This window comes from Rhinolophus sinicus, linkage group LG06 (genome assembly GCF_036562045.2).
Source record: "Rhinolophus sinicus isolate RSC01 linkage group LG06, ASM3656204v1, whole genome shotgun sequence".
Classification (NCBI taxonomy): domain Eukaryota; kingdom Metazoa; phylum Chordata; class Mammalia; order Chiroptera; family Rhinolophidae; genus Rhinolophus; species Rhinolophus sinicus.
Genome location: NC_133756.1, coordinates 148,662,313 through 148,681,571, shown reverse-complemented (window position 1 = coordinate 148,681,571; position 19,259 = coordinate 148,662,313). Strand labels below are relative to the sequence as shown.

General features: G+C 37.1%; 1 protein-coding gene across 14 annotated transcripts in view; it reads left to right on the top strand.

Annotated features, from left to right (window-relative positions):
• Positions 1-19,259, top strand: part of LRRC4C (leucine rich repeat containing 4C) — a 1,074,501-nt gene that overhangs the window by 885,662 nt on the left and 169,580 nt on the right. For all 14 annotated transcript variants that reach the window (XM_074336244.1, XM_074336243.1, XM_074336242.1 and 11 more), the window contains one exon: positions 7,484-7,581. The gene's annotated coding sequence lies outside the window, so the exon portion shown is untranslated. The remainder of the gene's footprint in view (positions 1-7,483; positions 7,582-19,259) is intronic.

The window sequence follows — 19,259 nt, the reverse complement described above, 5'->3', positions numbered from 1 at the left end:
TTTTCCACGTAGGCCCATTTCTATTATTTATAATGCCAAGTAACAAGACATTGATTTGCCAATAAATACCAGTTCACTAGTTTCTAATAACTATGATCATTAGCTGATCATCTGGTATTGATCAAGAAGTGAAAAAAAGGTTTCAGAGGTATCTTTGGAGTATGACTTTTCTCATATAATCCTAACAGATGACTTCTGGATTATGGGTTCTTGATTGAGGCCAGTGACCCTCTATTTCCTGGGTCAAAGCTTAAGTAGCTAGAACTTACATATCATACTATCTACACTAAAGTAGTATCCGTAAGTTAAATACATTTTAACATAATGTTGGAAATTTTGTATTTGTTGCTGGCTCTTTCTAGAAAATAGTGTAAATACCCTTCCTGAAGCTTTCCACATGTTGCCTCTTTCTCATTCTTCAGGCCCAAGCTGAAATTCCATCCTTTCAAAGAGGCCTTTCCTGACTAAGGTATCCAAAGAATAGTAATAGTAAGCATAGGGTCATAATAGTAATCATAACTATAATAATTTTGAGCATTTCTGTGTGCCAAGTAGTAAGCTAAACACTGTATATTTATTAGCTCATTTAATCCTCACAGCAAGCCTATGAAGTGGAATATTTTCATTTTACAGATGAGGAAACAGACACAGGATCTTGCCAACATAACATAATAAGGAAGTGGCAGACTTTGATTAAACCTAGTGAGTCCAGGTTAAGAGTTCACCCTCTTTACAATTAAAGCAACATTGACGAACCCCATACTAATTACCGTAACATCATCCTGTTTATTTGTCAATAGTTTTTACCATAATATGGAATTCATTCATTCATTCATTCATTCATTCGCTCTATATCATCTCTCAGCCAAATGTACATTTCTTGAAAGCAGGGGCCATGCCTCCTTGTTCATCATTCCATCACAGGATCTAATAATTTCCCAAGCACAAAGTTAGTGTTCAGTAAAAATATTTTTTTTTTTTTGCAAAAATGAATGAGGGTGGTAGAACACAGGTGCAGCATTACTAATTCTGTCTATCTAATTGACCCATATCACTCTTCAGTCAAAAGGAAAGCCATGGGACAGTCGGATGGCTCAGTTGGTTAGAGCACAAGCTCTGAACAATGGGGTTGCCAGTTCAATTCCCACATGGGCCAGTGAGCTTCACCCTCCACAATTAGATTGAAGACAACAAGCTGCCGGTGAGCTTCTGGAGGAGCAGCCGGAGCGGGAGCTCTCAACAGCAAGGTTGCCGGTTCCATAATGGCTGCAATTGCTGAGTCTCTGACAATTGTGTGTCTTGCATCTGGTATCACATGAACTTCATCAGGAATTTAGTTGGAAGTATTTTGACATCTGACTATATTTTATGAAGAAAGAATTGCTCACATTCCATACACTTCCCATAATATTGCCAGAACGATATTTTTTAAATAAAGCCCACTAAACCCATCTGAGTCCTAGGAAATGCAATAAGAGAAGAAAAACCAAAGTGTGTATAGAATGCAATAAAGAAATAAACTATTTTTGTTCATAAATGACGTGATTATCTGTGTAAAACATCTGAAAGAATCAACAAAAAACTCCTGAAACTAAGAAACAATTATAGCAGGATTGCAGGATACAAGGTTAATATACAAAAGGCAGTCTCTTTCCCATATACCAGCAATGAAGTAGTGGAATTTGAAATTAATAACATATTGCTATTTATATTAGCACCACAAAAAATGAAATACTTAGGTATAAATCTACCAAAATACGTGTAAGGTTTATATGAGGAAAACTAGAAAACTCTGATGGAAGGTATCAAAAAGAACTAAGTAAATGGAGAGATATTCCAGATTCAATATCGTCAAGATGTCAGTTCTTCCCAATTGATTTATAGAGTCTATGCAATTCCAGTAAAATTCCAGCAAGTTATTTTGTAGATATTTACAATCGATTCCGACATTTACATAGAGAGGGAAAAGACCCAGAATACCCAACACAACACTGAAGAAGAAAAAAGTCAAAAGATTGACAGTACTAGATTTCAATACTTACTATAAATCTACTGTAATCAAGATAGTGTGGTACTGGTGAAAGGATAGACAAATAGATCCGATCAATGTAACAGAATAGAGCCCAGAAATAGACCCATGTACAAGTAAATATAATCAACTGATCTTTGACAAAAGAACAAAGGCAATACAGTGGAGCCAATATAGTCTTTTTAACAAATGGTGCTGGAACAACTGGACATCCACAGGAAAACAAAAACAAAGAATCTAAACATAGACCTTACACACGTCAAGAAAATTAACTCAAGACATATCCTAGGACTATATAAAATGAAAAACTATAAAATTCCTACAAGATAGCATACTAGAAATCCTAGATGACATTGGGTATGTAAATGACTTTATAGACAAAGTATCGAAGGTATAATCCATGAAAGAATGAATTGATAAGCTGAAATTCATTAAAATTGACATTTTCTGCTCTGTGAAATACATGGTCAAGAGAATGAAGGGACAAGACAGACTGGGAGAAAATATTTGAAAAGATGCATTAACAGACTCTTATCCAAAATATACAAATAACTTTTAAACCTCAACAGTAAGAAAACAAACAACCTGATTAAAAAATATGCTAAAATCCTGAACAGGCACCTCACCAAAAAAAATATACAGATGGCAAATAAACATATGAAAAGATGGCCCACATTATATGTCATCAGGGAAATACAAATTAAAACAACAATGAGATAGCACTGCACATCTATTAGAAAGGCCAAAATCTGGAATACTGGCAACACCAACTGCTGACGAGGATTTGAAACAACAGGTACTCTCGTTGCTAGTGGGAATGCAAAATGATACAGCTACTTTGTAAGGCAGTGTGGTGGTTTCTCACCAAAATAAACATACTGATCATGTGATCCAGCAATTGTTCTCCTTGCTATTTGCCCAAAGAAGTTGAAAAATTTTGTCCACACAGAAACCTGCATATAGATATTTATAGCAGCTTTATCCATAATTGCTAAAACTTGGAAGCAGCTAAGATGTCTTTTAATAGGTGAGTGGATAAATAAGTTGTGGTACATCCAGGCAATGGAGTATTATTCAGCACTAAAAAGAAATCACGGCAAGCCATGGAAAGACATGGAGGCATGTTAAATGCATATGACTAAGTGAAAGAAGATAATCTGAAAAGGCTACATACTCTATAATTCCAATTATTTGACATTCTGGAAAAGCCAAAACTATAGTGACATTTAAAAAAAAAAAAAAAGGCTGGTGGTTGCCAGGGGTTAAAGCTGAGGGGGAATGACTACAGCAGGTAGAGTGCAGAGTATTTTTAGGGCTGTAAAACTATATTGTTTGATACTATTAATACAATGGTAGATACATGTCATTATATCTAATAGACTGTACAGCACCAAGAGCAATCTTTAATGTAAACTATGAATTTTGGGTGATAATGGTGTATCATTGTGGGTTCATTAGTTGTAACAAATGTACCGCTGTTTTATGAGATGTCCGTAGTAGGGGAGGTTTTGCATGTGTAGAGATAGGAGATATACGGGAACTGTCTGTATTTTGCACTCAAGTTTGCTGTGAACCTGAAACTTCTATATAAAATAAGGTTTATTAAAATAACAAAACAAATAAAATACATCGGAACCTCTACCTCTGCATAATTTTAAGGATAGTGTCCAAACTCCTTGGCATGGCATATGAGATTGCTAATAAACTTGTCCCTGCTTAACCATGCATGCTAACTTGTTGCATCCACACATCCACACTTGTCTGTGCACATGTGTACACGTGCACCTACACGAACACACACACACACACACACACACACACACCCTTGCCCCCCCCCTCACACTCTAATCATACAGGACTTCTTGTTCATTGAAGCAAAGTTCTTTTGTAGGCTCTCACCTCTGAATAGTGAGATTTTCTGCTCTTTTTTGACTATTGCCTATGTGTCTTTCAAGCTTATTTAAAAGGCTGTTCTTGATTCTCCTGTCTTATTCAGGTGCCTCTGACTGCACTCAGCATGCACCTTTTTTTTTGTCATAAACATGTCATGTTATTCTGTAGTTGTTTGTCTATGTGATTGGATCGTTCAATGGGCCCTGAGATCCTTCAAGGAGAATCTGTGTTGTTTTAGCGTAGCTCTGCATCCACAGCAGCCTCCCTAGAAATGTTTGTTGGATAAGATTAATGGGGAAAAAATGGAGTAAGTCGTCATCCTAGTGTTCCCGGGCCTGAAAACCATCTATGGCAAAATGCCCTTCAGGAAAAGTGTGTGCAGTTGCTGGAAACATTTCACATCTTTAGTAGTTAGAGCCAATTTCATTCCCTGGTGATGTCAATATGGCACCTTTCACCAGCCTGAAAATCCTCTGGCACTGAAAACACATAAAGTCTGGAAGTTGTTTATGAGACTGAGAAGGTGAGTCAATAGACTCTGTTCCAAGCTGGAAAGAAGACACATAGTCCTCAACATCTAAAGCTCTATAATTCACATTGAGCTTCTCATTAATTTAAATGTTAATGTAAATTTAAAACATGTTGTATTGATTTGGAACTATTTTTGTATGAATATTGCATAACTGAGCTCTCTAACAGAATCCAAATGGACATCCCTTTCTATCAGCTTATGATTAAGAGAAAAAGCGAGAATTTCTCTTTCTTTTTGTCATGTAAAATCATTGGTTTTTGTTACAAGGTCAGGCTATGAGAAGCTACAAGAACCTTTGCCTTTGAGTGCAATTGAATCAGATAGTCATGAGCAGAAAGAGCAATTTCAGAATCTAGTGTTTCAGAGGATTGCACATACAGTATCAAGTATGTATAATTAGTGTCTTTCCCATTTCACCGATGAGAAACCTAAAGTCTCCGTGACCCTGTTGGTGATTGCAGTCTATTTTGTTAGTACTTCAGCCAGAATCTCCTTTCATTTGGGATTTATATTTCCTTATTTAACAGGAAAACACAATTTTCAAAGGATGTCTCATTATGTGAGGCTCACATAAGAGAAAATATAGTGATGACGAGGAGGAGGATTATGCCTGCACATTTTTTGTATACGATTACTTGCTCTGTGCTAGACCTTGATGCTAAGTCTTTTATAAAAAAGTTCTCCTTTAATCCCCAAAGCAGTGCAGCAAGGAGGGTGCTCTCGTCATCCTTACAGCTCGGGAAACTGTCCCATGGAGAGATTAAGCCACTTTACTAAAGGTCTCCAATCAGAACGTGATGTTGCTGACCCTGGGACTCGGGTTGGTCTGACTCCATCTTTCTCATGACCACCTGTTCTCTGGGTCTTACAACACACAGTGCAACTTACATATGCAAGCCTAGAGTAGTAAGTTTCTTTTTTAAGACGTGCATATAAATATACAATTGAGGATTTGATGCTACTATTGAAAAGCTGGCTGGATGAAGTCCAGAAAGCTGGTTTCTAGTTCGTGAACACCTTGTATCTTATTTCCTTCCCCTACACACTATAAAAATTGAACTAATTGATTGTGAGGCCTCTTCCAGCCCCTCATTCTATGAATCTGTATAATGATATGATTCACTTTGTTCCAATCGACAAATCCTCTCGTTAGTTCTTGTCTTCACAACCACCCACCAGAATGCTTCTTCACACTCTATGTCTGTGCCTCGCTCAGCTCTCTATACCATCATGCATACAAAGTAAGCATCCTTCTATCAGTATATGCGTTACAAACATGCTAAATACCAGCCAAAAAAAAAAAAAAATCATTCAGGATGTAAGATGGAAAAAGCACCCTTTGGTTGCCCTGCTCATAGAAATGAAATACAAAAATCACAGTTTTAGAGAGAAATCAGACAAGGCCTTCATATATCAAAAGACAGATAGTAACCAATGCATTCAGAGGCTCAGATGAATAGAGGCCTGAGAGAACCTATTGTAATTAATATTTACTGGCCTAGGTGTAGCCCACAAACTTTGTAGCGCCAGGATACACAGCACCGTAAGATGGAATATAGGCTTTGGGATCACACACACCTGCTAACTCTGCCACTTACTACCTCCTTCTGGTAGATTGATTCATGCCTCAGTTTCTTCACCTGTGAAAGGAGGCCCATGTTTCAAAATTTTTACAGCATAGTTATGAGGGTTAAAAATAATGCAGAGTTTATCCCAGTGTGATAAATATACACTGGACTTAAATTTATCTCCATTATTCTAATAACATCATCAACAAGAACAAAAATCTCATGTTTTAAAACTGCTTTAGTGAGTAGTAATTTCAGCTATCACTCAATTCTCAGTTTTAGGAATTATTGTTTTTGAAAGACAATTACATATAAAACACAAATTAGGCATGAATATTTCAGACAGAAACATCCCCACTTCCAATAAGAAGGTACCTGGATGGATGGGGCAGTGAATCATGATATAATGCCAAATTGTATTACCTATCTTACAAGTTGCCTACAGTTTCCCCAATTCCTTCAGCATTCCCACTTCTCCCCTCAACATTAGGAGAAGAGAAGGATAGTAGCTGAACCACTGGTCATTAGGCCACAAAAGATTATGAATCCTGTGAGTCAAAAACCGAATTTTACTTAGCTTCATGAGATACAGAACTACTATTTTTCAAATCAATAGGTGAACCTGAAATTAATTGATTACAGTCAACTTACTGTCATTTATCTGCAAGTAACACATAATAAGTGTATTTTAAAAAATCATGTTTCATCTAAACATGGTAGTTTTACTACCATACATTCTTTTAACCATTCTACCTACATCAAACCATGTCCTTAGAAATTGAAAGATGGAAGGGGCCACAGAGGCAATTTTGTACAAAGCCCTTAATTTTATATGTGGAGAGAGTAAGACTCAGCAAGATTTGGAAACTTGCCCCAAATTGCCTGGCTAATTATGGTAGGATTACGAAGTGAATCCAGTTCTGGTTCTTAATCCAATGCCTGTATCTACTTATTTTCTTGTTATATCAAACTGAGAAATCTGTAAATTACAATGTATATTTTCTAGGTTTTGTTTGTTTGTTTGTTTTGTCCATTTGGCTATTAGGGTTGAAACAAACTGATTATTATCTGTACTGTTTAGAGCTCATGACAGAGGGATGGGGTAAAATCAAAAAGTCTCTCTAATGTATATACACAAAGCTATTTGTATAATAGAAAGTCTCTCTAATGAAATACATGAGACATATTTCAATAACAGGCAATGAACATTGACAAAAGAAAGACTAGCAAATCTAGAGATGGATAAACTAAAGTCAATATGTGTGTGTGTATATATATTTATATATAAATATATATACTCATATATAGTTATTTATCTATATTAGAGAGGTGAATATTGAATCATTTCAAATGATTACATTTTATTGGGGGAGTGTAGTAGGCAGGGATGTCTATCCCTAAATTTGTTTTCATTTGTATAGTATGATTTAAAAATATGATATGTATGTTGTCTCTCTCCAGGTGTAAAAGAAACATCATCTGCAGAAATCCAGAGCACTTCTTTAACTTCTTGGAGGTTTCTCAGGAACATCAGAACCTGTTGGAGAAATTTTGATAAGGTAAGTTCCAAGTACGACTAATTGGTTTTGGGGGTGCTTCTGTTCTAGCTACCCAAGTTCAGAACAAAGTGAGGTTTTATAAGTGAAAACAATAGACAAATGGAGAGCCAGATACAACTTTTATTAATGATGCAGTTAATATCTAAGAATATTATTTCAGTGTGTGGCAAAACACAGGCTTCCCAACATTTAACCCCAGCACTAGATAGATTTACCCATCTGTTCCAGGAAGCGCTGAGCAGCCACTGGCCTCCCTCACATGGCAGCCTGCACTCTAAAATTTTCATTGTGGAGTGTCAGGCTCGAATGCATCTGTAAGCAGCCTGCCCTGAAGATGAAGGTGAAGAGAATGGGATAAACTGACAGGCTAGCTCCCAAGTTCCCCAATCAAATAACTCGAATGACCAACGAGAGGAGAGAGTAAAGGAAGCAAAAAGAGGCCAGGTGAGCTAATAAAAAGGAGTGTTCTTCACCTGGAAAAAAGAAATAGGGAATAAATATTGTTCCCTAACATCACTGAAGAATAGGAGTAACCTGCCAACAAGAAGATGGTGTCTTTAGAGGTTGCACCAGGATTTCCTTAACCTAGTACCACACTAAGAAAATTCCTCCTGGGTGATGGAGGCAGCCACAGCACTGAGATTTCTCCTGCTTTAAGATGTGAACCAGATTCTAGGCCGAATTTTTGCCAACTGCACGTGAAAATAATGTATTTTAAGAATCACAATGGACATGTTAACTGTATTGTCACTGAATGGTTAACTATATGGTAGACTGCTTGTGTATGGGGTTTTAGCTATTAAAAAAAACAAAACTAGTAATTTTTAATTTTCAGACATACTATTAAATTATTCTGAAAAGAGTTTGTGGAGGGAATAGTTTATCTAAGTAGTAAGAGAGCTTAGCTATCTCCTTAGTGTACTAGTCTCAATGGGAATTTGTAATTGTAATTTAATAAATCATGTACGTCACTTGGATTTATTTATTTGCAAAAACAAAACCAAGGCAAGAAAACGTATTTAAAGTATAAAAAAAGAATCGTAAGCTTGGAGAAAAGTAAAATAATAAACTTGGTACAGAACTATGAACCAAGCCAAACATCTATAGACATTCATGGTAGCAGGACCTTCTTAATATTTTCAACCAAATGATGCCTCTAGAATAAATGAACCCTGTTCCTTTCATATTTGTGTTTCTTCATCTGAGATTCAAGATCATGCAAGAAAAAATGTGATTTATTTTGGTCATTTAATTTGGTGAGATTTTGGTGATTTCCTCCCTACTCCCACCCACTCGGTTATACTGGAGTAGCAAAAGAAAAAATGTAATGGAATGGGTCATTCTGTCTTCTATCATGGCAAGGTGCTCATCTGCATTTACCAGTCCACCATAAATGCATGTTGTGGGGAAGAATGAATCATCAAACATATAAGGTAGAACTGTCATCAGGAAGGAGGTGTGGATATTTGATATTATTTCATACTCACTACCTTTTTGTATAGATGGTATATTGGCTATTAACATGAGTAATCCACAAAAATGTGTGGACTAGAGGGACATTTAGAAAGCTGACTCTTAGCAAAATTCTATTGGATATATCCTTAAAAAATGTCAAGGGACTAGTAAATGAATCCACCTTTTAAATTTGACAGTCAAAACATACTTCCTCGAGTTATTATGTATGAGTGAAAGTATGATTAAATCTATAAAGGTCCTGATCTTATCTTGTGTTCACTTGGAAAGAAAGAGACTATTCCTTGTCACCAAACCTCTGCTCCTACAGGTAATGTGGACATCAGATATTTAAAAGAGGAGCCTGGTTTCTCTCATCTGTCCCATTGAAGTATGGAATAGAAGCTAATTTAAAATATTCTGCTAGCTAAATTTAACCCAAAATACAGCACAGTGTCATAGTCTTAGTAAGGAGTGTCTAAAACTGCTGAAACCATAGAAGAGGAATGAGAAGAGGAATGAGAAGAAAATACAGCCATTGAGGGTGATCTCAGAAAGGGGCATGTAGAATGGACCAAAGACAATTCAGTGCCTAGATGGAGATGCAGAAGGGTTTAGGAATCAGGAAGTATGACCACAAATGCACAAATTCAAGAAATTGCTTGGCATGTCTACTATTGTCAGTGAGGTATGAATTGGAGAGAAATGGGAGAAATATGTAATCTGTTTTCAGCTCTAGAATTTGAAGCCATGGCTTTCTTTCACTGGGATGCCAGACTAGATACCCAGCTACTGGGGAAAAGTAAAACCCTTTCAATAAAGAGAAATCAACTAGTATCCAAAAAGGAAAAAAAATGTGTATATATATATATATATATATATATATATATATAATGCTGAAAGGAGGGAGAAGAGGGATATTAAGGAAATAGAAAGACTCAGACTTCCCTGGGGAGCCAAACCTAATACCTTTGTTTAAACAAACGTTTAAAGTGGTCCTAGGTCAGTAGGGCTTCCTGCTCAATGAAGAAACCAATAGAAATCCTAGTTTAGGACCCTAATTTAAGACCTCAGGATTCTTCCAGATTAAGTCCAACCAAAGATGTGCTCATTGTTGATATTTAGTAAATGGTAGCTGAATAAATGATTGAAATAATAACTTGATTAATTATGAATCGATGAGAATGTTTTCCAAAATATGCATATTTTCCTTTCTATTTCAGAGTGAGTCAGTGACAGTTCTGTCTTTTTCCCATAGCCCCCAAACCTTTATAACATCATTCTTTTAGCATATTAGGAAGTCAACATAAAAATAAACAACTAACACATGTAAGAAATGGAAGCTATATCCATCCCCAATAGATCTATCCTAAAGAATTTATATCAGAAGTTCAAAGCTATTAGGTTTCTGGGCACCAACAAATCACAGCATAATAAAATCAGATCACACTGGCAGCTTTCTAACCTTAATTTTGCCTTAAGATTTATGAGGTTTCTAATCATATTTAGAATCAGTTAGTAAAATGAATGGATAACAGGTTTTATAGGAATGTTTGAATATTCAGAGAGGTTTTCCAAGAACCTTTTGCAAAAACACATAAAAACCCTAGGGGAGATCAGAAATACAACCACTCGTTTGATTAACTATCACAATTCTTCCTCTTCTGTTGTATATAAGCGCTGCAAATTTTTGTCCCACTTGGAATTGTTATCTTAATGTGAATTGGCTCTGTGAGTACTTAAGTTTATTTCTGACTTCTTCTTGCTAAGGGACTGAAAATTATCATCTTGTGAAAGGTGGTTAAATGAACAGAGCAACAGGCTGGAACAAGTAAAGTTAAATAGCCTTGTCAGCTTTGCGATTCATACACAAAAAGTAGACATCTACATGCTTAAGTTGCAGTAGCTGTTCTTTTATGATTGACATTTTATTTAGGAACAGATAGAGTACCACTTATTCCTGGAAACAGAGTTACAAATTAGATCCCCCAATGTCTAAAATGAGATAGGGAATTTCAAGTGAAACAATATTATTGCCCCAATCTAAAGAGAACCAAAGGGACATTTCCTATTATCACATCCATGGGAATTTTTGATTAAAAAAAAATATAGCTTTTTCCAGTCTGGGTTGTCTCTGAAATGTGGTTATATTGGTAGTGACTGAAATAGTTATTAGATCTGATTCATAGAGTTGTTGGTAATAGAAAAAACATGCCCACATTCCCATGACTCAGGCCCTGGATAGCAAGACTTTATACTATAAATCTGATGTGGCCCGACTCAGGGACGTTTCAAACCGTATGGGATGCCTCCTCCTCACTCTCTAAATTGAAAATCGAAATTAAAACACCCAGTAGTGGCAAGAGTATAGAGAAAAAGCATTTTTATGAACTGCTATTGTGAGTGTAACTTGGTGTAACCCTTTTGGAGATCCATCTGGCATGTTATCAAAAATCTTTAAAATATGTATGCCCCTGACCTAACATGTCCTTTTCTAAGACTTATCTTAAAGAAATCAGTGGGCAAATGAAGATACATGCACATGCATGATCATGGAGCATTGTAAACAATTGCAATATATGAAAAACAATCTAAACACCTGAAAATAAAGGACTTGTTATAACAAGGCCTATTTGTACCATAAAACACTATAACAGTCAGTAATGATGCTGTTGCTTTGAATGCATAGGCGTGGGACTATATTTACAATACACTATTCATTTAAAAATCTGATTATAGGAAATTAGGGTAATGTAATATCAGTAATTTATATATTACATATATTATGCATTTATATGTGTGGAAAATATCTGAGTAGTAGAATTATGGCTTATTCGTTTACATACTCTATTTTTCAAACAAAAATAAGTAGATATGTCAACTATACATTAAGAAAATAACACTGCAAACTTTAAGGGAAAAGTTATTCAAAGGATAATAGATGACCCTCTACCTCCATTAAAAGACACACCCACAATCTACCTCTTTAGAGTCATATTATTTTCACGCTAGAAGGAGGTGGATCTGTGGACATACCATGTTTTCCTGGAAATGGGGTTGAACTGTGATTCCTATTGTCCTACTTTGTAACAGTGACAATATCTCTTGCCTGTTGTTATAAGTCATAGACCTGAAAGGTAGACCCCAGCAATATGGTAAAAAGCATGGGGGTGGGGCTCAAAACTAGTATAAATTAAACCAGTTGATCCTTTACAAATAGGACTGAACAAAAAGAATGGGAAATATAATTCCCAGGGGTAGGGATTGAAAAGAGACATTGAAGATAGTTGAAAGGGAAAGACAACAATGCATGTGCTACTCAGCAACAAAGTAAATCCAAGATTACTTCTGGTATGGTACCTAGGTACTCCAGGCTCAGTGACAGGAGTGCACGTGTTGTAGGGTGAGTAAAGTGACAGACTCAAAATTCTGCCGTCCTGTAATGTGCAAAGGAAAGGGGTTAGGGGAGATGCCAGGGTGCTGCTTGGGAGACCTTGAGCCATTTTGTAACACAACTACTACCAAGGTTTTAGAAGCAACTAAATACTCAGGTAAATGGCCTTCATGCTAAGTACCCTCCCCTTTCATCCAGATTGTTGAATCCACCCCTTCTCCTAGAATGTTGGAACCGCCCCCGTACTGCATTCATGGAAGTTAGTAACCCTGAGGTGAAAAATGGGCCCTATATACCTAAGGCTAAGACGGAAGCAGCCCCTGAGCTCTAGGTTCCCCAGAAATTGCTTTTCACTTAGCATTCTTGGATGCATCTATGTTAGTGCCATGAAAGTTTAGGAATCCTTCTTTTAAGAGGTTTAGAATTCGTCTGTTTGTGGAGGAGTTTACTTATCCCAGTCTATTTAGCATCACTATTATCATAAAAATAATGGCCAGGAACAGTGATGGAGGAAGGATCTCCTATGGGTATGATAGGACCGAAACCTCTTCTCATAAATTATGTCCCTGAATCCTCACAGCATCCTTTCTACTTTTACTTCAAAGATAGAGACACTGAAGAAGGGGGAAGTTAATTAACTTGTTCGAGATCATTCAAATAGGAAAGAAGTGGATATGGGATTAAAATCTAGACAGTGTGATTCAAGTCTTAAGCATTGACACATCTTCTGACTGTGTTTGGAACAGACAGAACACATTATAATGTTTATTTATGGTGAGTGTTGTTATTTAAAGTAATAATAATAAGTTAAAAAGGCTGACATCAGACATAATCAAGCAAGAGGTTTACAGGACTCAGAATTTTCATTTTTCAGATTTTTTTTTTTTTAACAAAAGAGAGTTGGTGAATTAGAACCCCATTGTTCATCTTTATTTTTCCTCTTTTGCCCCAACCCAAGGAATACCTCCATGGTAAATAACAAGATACGAAAGAGCTCCAGAGCTTTAAAAGTGAAAGATGTCCAAAAGAATATATCATTCTATTATAGTTGACCATATCTGAAGGAGGAAAAGCACACCTTAGTATGGTGTATTTGGTGTCTGGTAACCATTTGGAAAACAGAGGCAAAATGAAAATCATCTCCTAAGCCCCAGCTGTTCCACACGCATTTCAGCTGTGAACACTTAAAAATAAAATAACAGAGAAGGCAAGCTATCTCCAGTTATATTTGTACATGCTCTTATTTTCTCTGTGTGTCAGGTTTTCCTTCAAGATTGTCACTGTCATCACTGAGCACTCACTCCTTCAATAACTATTTATTGAACATGTATAGCATGCCAAAGAGCTAGGCACTGAGGTCACTCAGGTGGATAAATATCCTCTTCTGTGGAGAAAGCAAGGACACACCCTACGAGCTTAATATCTTAATAGTATATGGTGGAGATGAAAGGAACAGATGTACATTAACATAAAGATATATATGCTTGCCCACATATACACATATGCTATCTTGCCACGCAGCAGGAGAGAAATATCAATCACACTGAAGATATTAACAGAATGTCTGGATGGCTTCCGCCTCGACTACAGAAGATTTCCTGGATGAGTTGAGTTTTGAAAAGTTTGGGTAAGAATGACAGAATAAAGTATGGTGGCACAGAATATGGAGACTTTTTCTATTTTGGCACAGATAATGACACAATGAATGTGAGAAGTTCTTGGTTTCTTTAAGGAATATACTTTGAATTAGGAAATAGCTTAGGTGAACCCTTTAGTGGAGGATCAAATATCAGAATGGATGTCTATGTTTTTCAGAATATTTCTAAGGGGAGTCTATGAGAAGCAAAACAAACCACCCCCTCCAGATCCTTTCTTTAGAATCAAGTCTTTGTATACGAGATAATAGGTAATGATTGTACTTAATACTAATAAATGAAAGTAAACCAAAATACTTTTTAAAGGCTTTGGCTTTATCTCAAACTGGCTTACAGCCCCATCTTTGTGAATTACTTTTTAAACTTGAAGTAACTCACTTCTCTTACCGTCAAGTTCTCTATAAAAGGAGGATTATTGTGAATCAATGCCCTTGAAGAACTTAGCACTCTGTCTGGCACATAGTACGTGCTCATTAAATGGAAACTAGGTTTTCGTCAACAATACCTCTTTACGGTTTCCTTAAGAAGAATTATAACATAAAGCCATGCAGACACTGATTAATAAACTGTAATGTTGCTGGAGAACGGGTTCTTGGCTACACCACAGGAAAGACTTCAAAGGCACGCAGAATGAGTCCAGCAAGCAGTGAATTTACTGAAAGAAAGAGGATAGGGCAGTGCACTCCCAGAGTGCGGGAGTTGGCAGGCTGGAAGAATAGCCACTGCTCCAAAGAGGGTTGGGACTTGGTGATTTATTCTTTTTGAAATGAGGACATGAAATATTCAAGACGTAGGGGTGGCATTATTGCCGTACCCAGGCTGGTCTTTGCTGACTACATCTTCCCAACAGGAGGAGGGATTTTTTTATTGTTGTTGTTGTTTTTGCCTTATGTGGCTTTTGTCAGAACTGTCATGGCTACACAAGGGGTGGAGATTTGCCCTCCCTGTAATGCCAGTAATATTATGATCTGTTACAGTTGGCTAAAGTTCACCTGGATGGGCAAGATGGCATCCTGGGTCTGCTATTGGCCACTGAAATCAGGTTCTGGCAGGTCTGGGAGCTGTACCTCCTCTTAAGAATGATCTCATGTCCTCCCTCTGTTTTCCTTTACCTCTTCCTTCCTTTCCTCCCTCCGTCTCTCCCCACAGCCCTGTTGCTCCTGCCTACAGTAACGTTGATAAACAATTGGCTTTTTGCTTCAACAAAATGAGTTTATTAAGATATTACCTTATCCTAGAACTTGTGGCAAGCAATATGGTACAGTGATGAATAGGGTACCAACGTCTATTAGGACCCATTCAACTAACCACAATGGCTAGCTGGTGGGGGGGCCTGATTTGTTTTTTATTTATCTATGAATTCCTAAGAAATTCAAGGATCTCTAAAGCATTCTTTGGTTATCAGGAAACATTACTAAATGCCTCTAGCACAATGTATTGTTGAAGCACTTTTGTACTTTAAAAATAAGTTCCCCTTAATAACATAGTTTTACCTTCATTAATGTGTGCTCCTTATTACAATAGGCCTGAGAGGTAGGCCTAGGGCTGCAGGGGAGGATTTGGAGGAGTGGAGAGATGTTTGGAGGAAACTGACATTTCAAGGAGTTTAATGGCTTGTCCATCCTAAAAGGGCTAGTGAGAAAGCAGGAACCTCTTCTGCATTCCTTTGCCTCTGTATAGAATGAATGTCTCATTTGATTTACCTCAGACTCCATGCAGGGCCAGCCCTAGGAAGCCTGTGAGTCTCTAGCATGTGTCCACAAAATCTTCAGCTTAATTCAAACCACTCTCTTCTCTCTTCAATTACCTGCTTCTTTTGTGTTGCTGGACAGCCATTAAGATCACACCTCTGCTCCTACCCTTTCCCAGCTCTACAGACAAAAAGTATCTATTCGGCATTAATAATAACTGAAATAAAATGTAGTTTATCCATATGATGGAATATTATTTAGCAATAAAAAGGAATAAAATACGTACCAGTATGTCCTATGGCATGGATGAACCTTGAAAACATTATGCTCAATAAAGGAAACTGGACACAAAAGTTCACATGTGGTATGATTTCATGTATATGAAATGTTGAATAGGGATAGGATATGGATACAGTTATATATCAATTTGAATATAGAATAAGCCAGTCTACAGAAAGAGAAAGCAGATTAGTGGTTGCCTAAAGCAGGGTGAGGAGATCGGGGCATGACCACGAATACGTAGGGCGTTTGTTTGCAAGGTAACCAAATATTCTAAAATAAGACTGCAGTATGGTCACACAATTGTGAATATTCTAAAAACCCAATGGTTGTACATTAAAATGAGTGAATTGGGTGATATGGGGATTATGTCTCAATAAAACTGTTAAAAGTAATAATGGGAATGGCCAAAATTATGTCTGCATGTGACAAATACTTTACATATATTAACTTTGCCTGTATTAATTTTGCATATCTATTTAACCCTGAAAACAACCCTCTTAGGCTGGAACTATTTTCATTCTAGTTTTTTATGTGAGCAAACTGAAAAAGAAAAGTTAATATTCTTTTCCTTCCTCTTATAAGGATCATTGTGATTACAATGGGCCCATCTAGATGATCCAGGATAATCTCCTCCATCTCAAAACCCTGACTCATTCACACCTACAAGGTCCCATTGCCACATAAGGTAGCACACCCACAGGTTCTGGGGATTAGGATATGGACACTTTTGGGGAGCCTTTCATTATACAGCGTAACACAGTCACAGTGCTAGTAAGTGGTAATGTTGAGTCTTGAATTCATGTCCCCCAAATAGAAGATCATTTTCTTTTCTACTTTATCACAACTACATCATATACCAGTAACTGTGTATAAGCTTGTCTAGATTTCAAACTCTTGGAGAGCAGAGAATTTCACCGACCACAGCAAACAAGTGTATGTGTATGACGGGGTGCTTTTTTCTAAGACAACAGGTAGAGCTGGGGAACCAGTTCGATTTCACTTGTAATTTGCATCATTCCACCCTGGAGAGCCTCATAGGCTCTCCCTCTTGATTAATAAAGCAATGTGTAGATTTGCTTGCACCGCCTTTATTTGATAATTTCTGTTTCTAGCAGAAGAATACAGATTCCATCAATAGGCAAATCACTTAATAGTTTTCAAATGACAACTATAATTCTTCCTCAGCTGTTTCGACACGTGCAAAGAGAAGCAGAGAACAAAGGCAGTGGCATGAATAATTTAAACAAGAAACCTCTATTGGCTCAATTATCTGATTATTTCAACAAGAATCTGGATGGAATTTAATTATTTGATTTTCTAACATTTTTTAGTTTAACATTCGTAGGCATTGCCCTTTAATAAGTCATTTATTTCTTCTTTGTTCTAAATTCAATTTAACAAACATTTAATGAGTAACTAATACAAGTATATACCAGAAACTGTACTTACTTCTATAATGACTAAAAAGACAGTAAACAAAGAATCTCATTCTCGTGGAGTTTTTAGCCCCACTGTGAGAGATGATACAATTACACCAATAACTATACAATATGGCAGAATGTAAAGGTCATGACTGAGGTATAAAAGTTATGGTAAAAGTATTTAGAGGGAGAAATTCAGTTGGGGAGAATCAGGGGAAACTTCAGGTAGGAGAAATATTCTGAAGCATGGATAAGAATTTGCAAGCAGCAGTAGGGTGAGAGTGTTGTGGTGGAAAGGACCACAATGTATGGAAACCTGGGACTAGTAGTGGGAGCCACAAGTTCTCTGGTCATGCTGGGGAATGGGGAACATACATGATGGTCCCAAGAACTAAAGGACTGAAAAAGGCTGTTTACACCCAGCATCTAAAACTGTCTAATTTATTTATCCCAATACTCTGTCTAGTAGTTTTCAATTTGTTTGTGGTGAGGCAATGTTTGAAGACTCTTCAGTCTTCAAAATGGGGGCGGGGAGGGAGACGGGATACTGCCATCTAGTGGATATATGCCAGAGATCCTGCTAAATGTCCTACAATGCATAGAACATGCCCCAAAGCAAATAATTATCTGACCCCAAAATGCCACCTGTGCCACAGATAAGAAAGCCTGTGAGGCTGTCATACTACTTTCATTATATTACAGATGAGGATTTGGGGGTCTTTTGAAATTACATGTCTTGCCTGAGATCATTAATAGTAAATGGCAGAGCAAGGTTAGGGCCACCATACAGAGAGTCAGGAATGTGGATATAATCAAATAGCGAATGAGATTCTCTGAATGTGAGCATGTCAGTCTTTGGAGTTGTTGTTACATGATAATGCACGTGAAGTGTTTGGTACAGTGTCTGACACATAGTAAGCACTCAAGTTCCTTGCTGCCTTGAATGGCAGCTGGGCAGCTGGTGTTTTTAGCTGTAAGTGGGGTCCATTGGAGCTGGGAGAGACAAGGGACTAAAAAGATGGTCTGGAACTAGGGCAAAGTGTTCAAAGTCTGAAGTGGAGTGAAAGCATGTGTAGGGCACAAGAAGGGACGCACTCAAAAAGTGTTGCCCACAGAGGAACTAGAGAGCCCGATCAATGAGTGAACTTGTGGGTGGAGGGGAGTTTTGCAGATGACTCTGGTTTTGAACGTGAGAAACTCATTTCACTTCACTTCCATGAAGTAGACAGCTGCTGTGTTAGGAATTATTGTACTTACTTAAAACAGACAAACTAAGACCCAGAAAGGTAAAACAATTAGTTCAAGGTCATACCACATTTTAAGATTTCTTCACAAACTTAGGAAGAAGAAAAGTTTGACCTTTGTAAAGACAGGATAACTAAATCTTCATAGAAAAGGACAAAATTATATTTTCTTTGATATGCTTCCCCCCCAAAAAAAAAGAATTTTTAACATTCATTTTGATATATATTTGTATAGGTGAAAGTAATTTTAACCTCTAGTCAGGTATTCTGGGTGAAATAGATACATAGAGATGTCAATGAAGAATTTCCTAAAGAGCATAGAATGAGGTTCTGTTTTCTTTGTCACATTTGCTGTGTTATTAAGTGATAGACAAGAAAATGACCTGGGTGGCCAGGTAACAGCGTGTGGAAGAGAAGAGACGACACACAGGAACTGAAAACTTGGTATAACATATTAATAATTGCAAATATCACTAATACTTAATGAGTGCTCATCAGATGCCAGCTCCAGTGCTAACTATTTTATGTGCATTATTTCA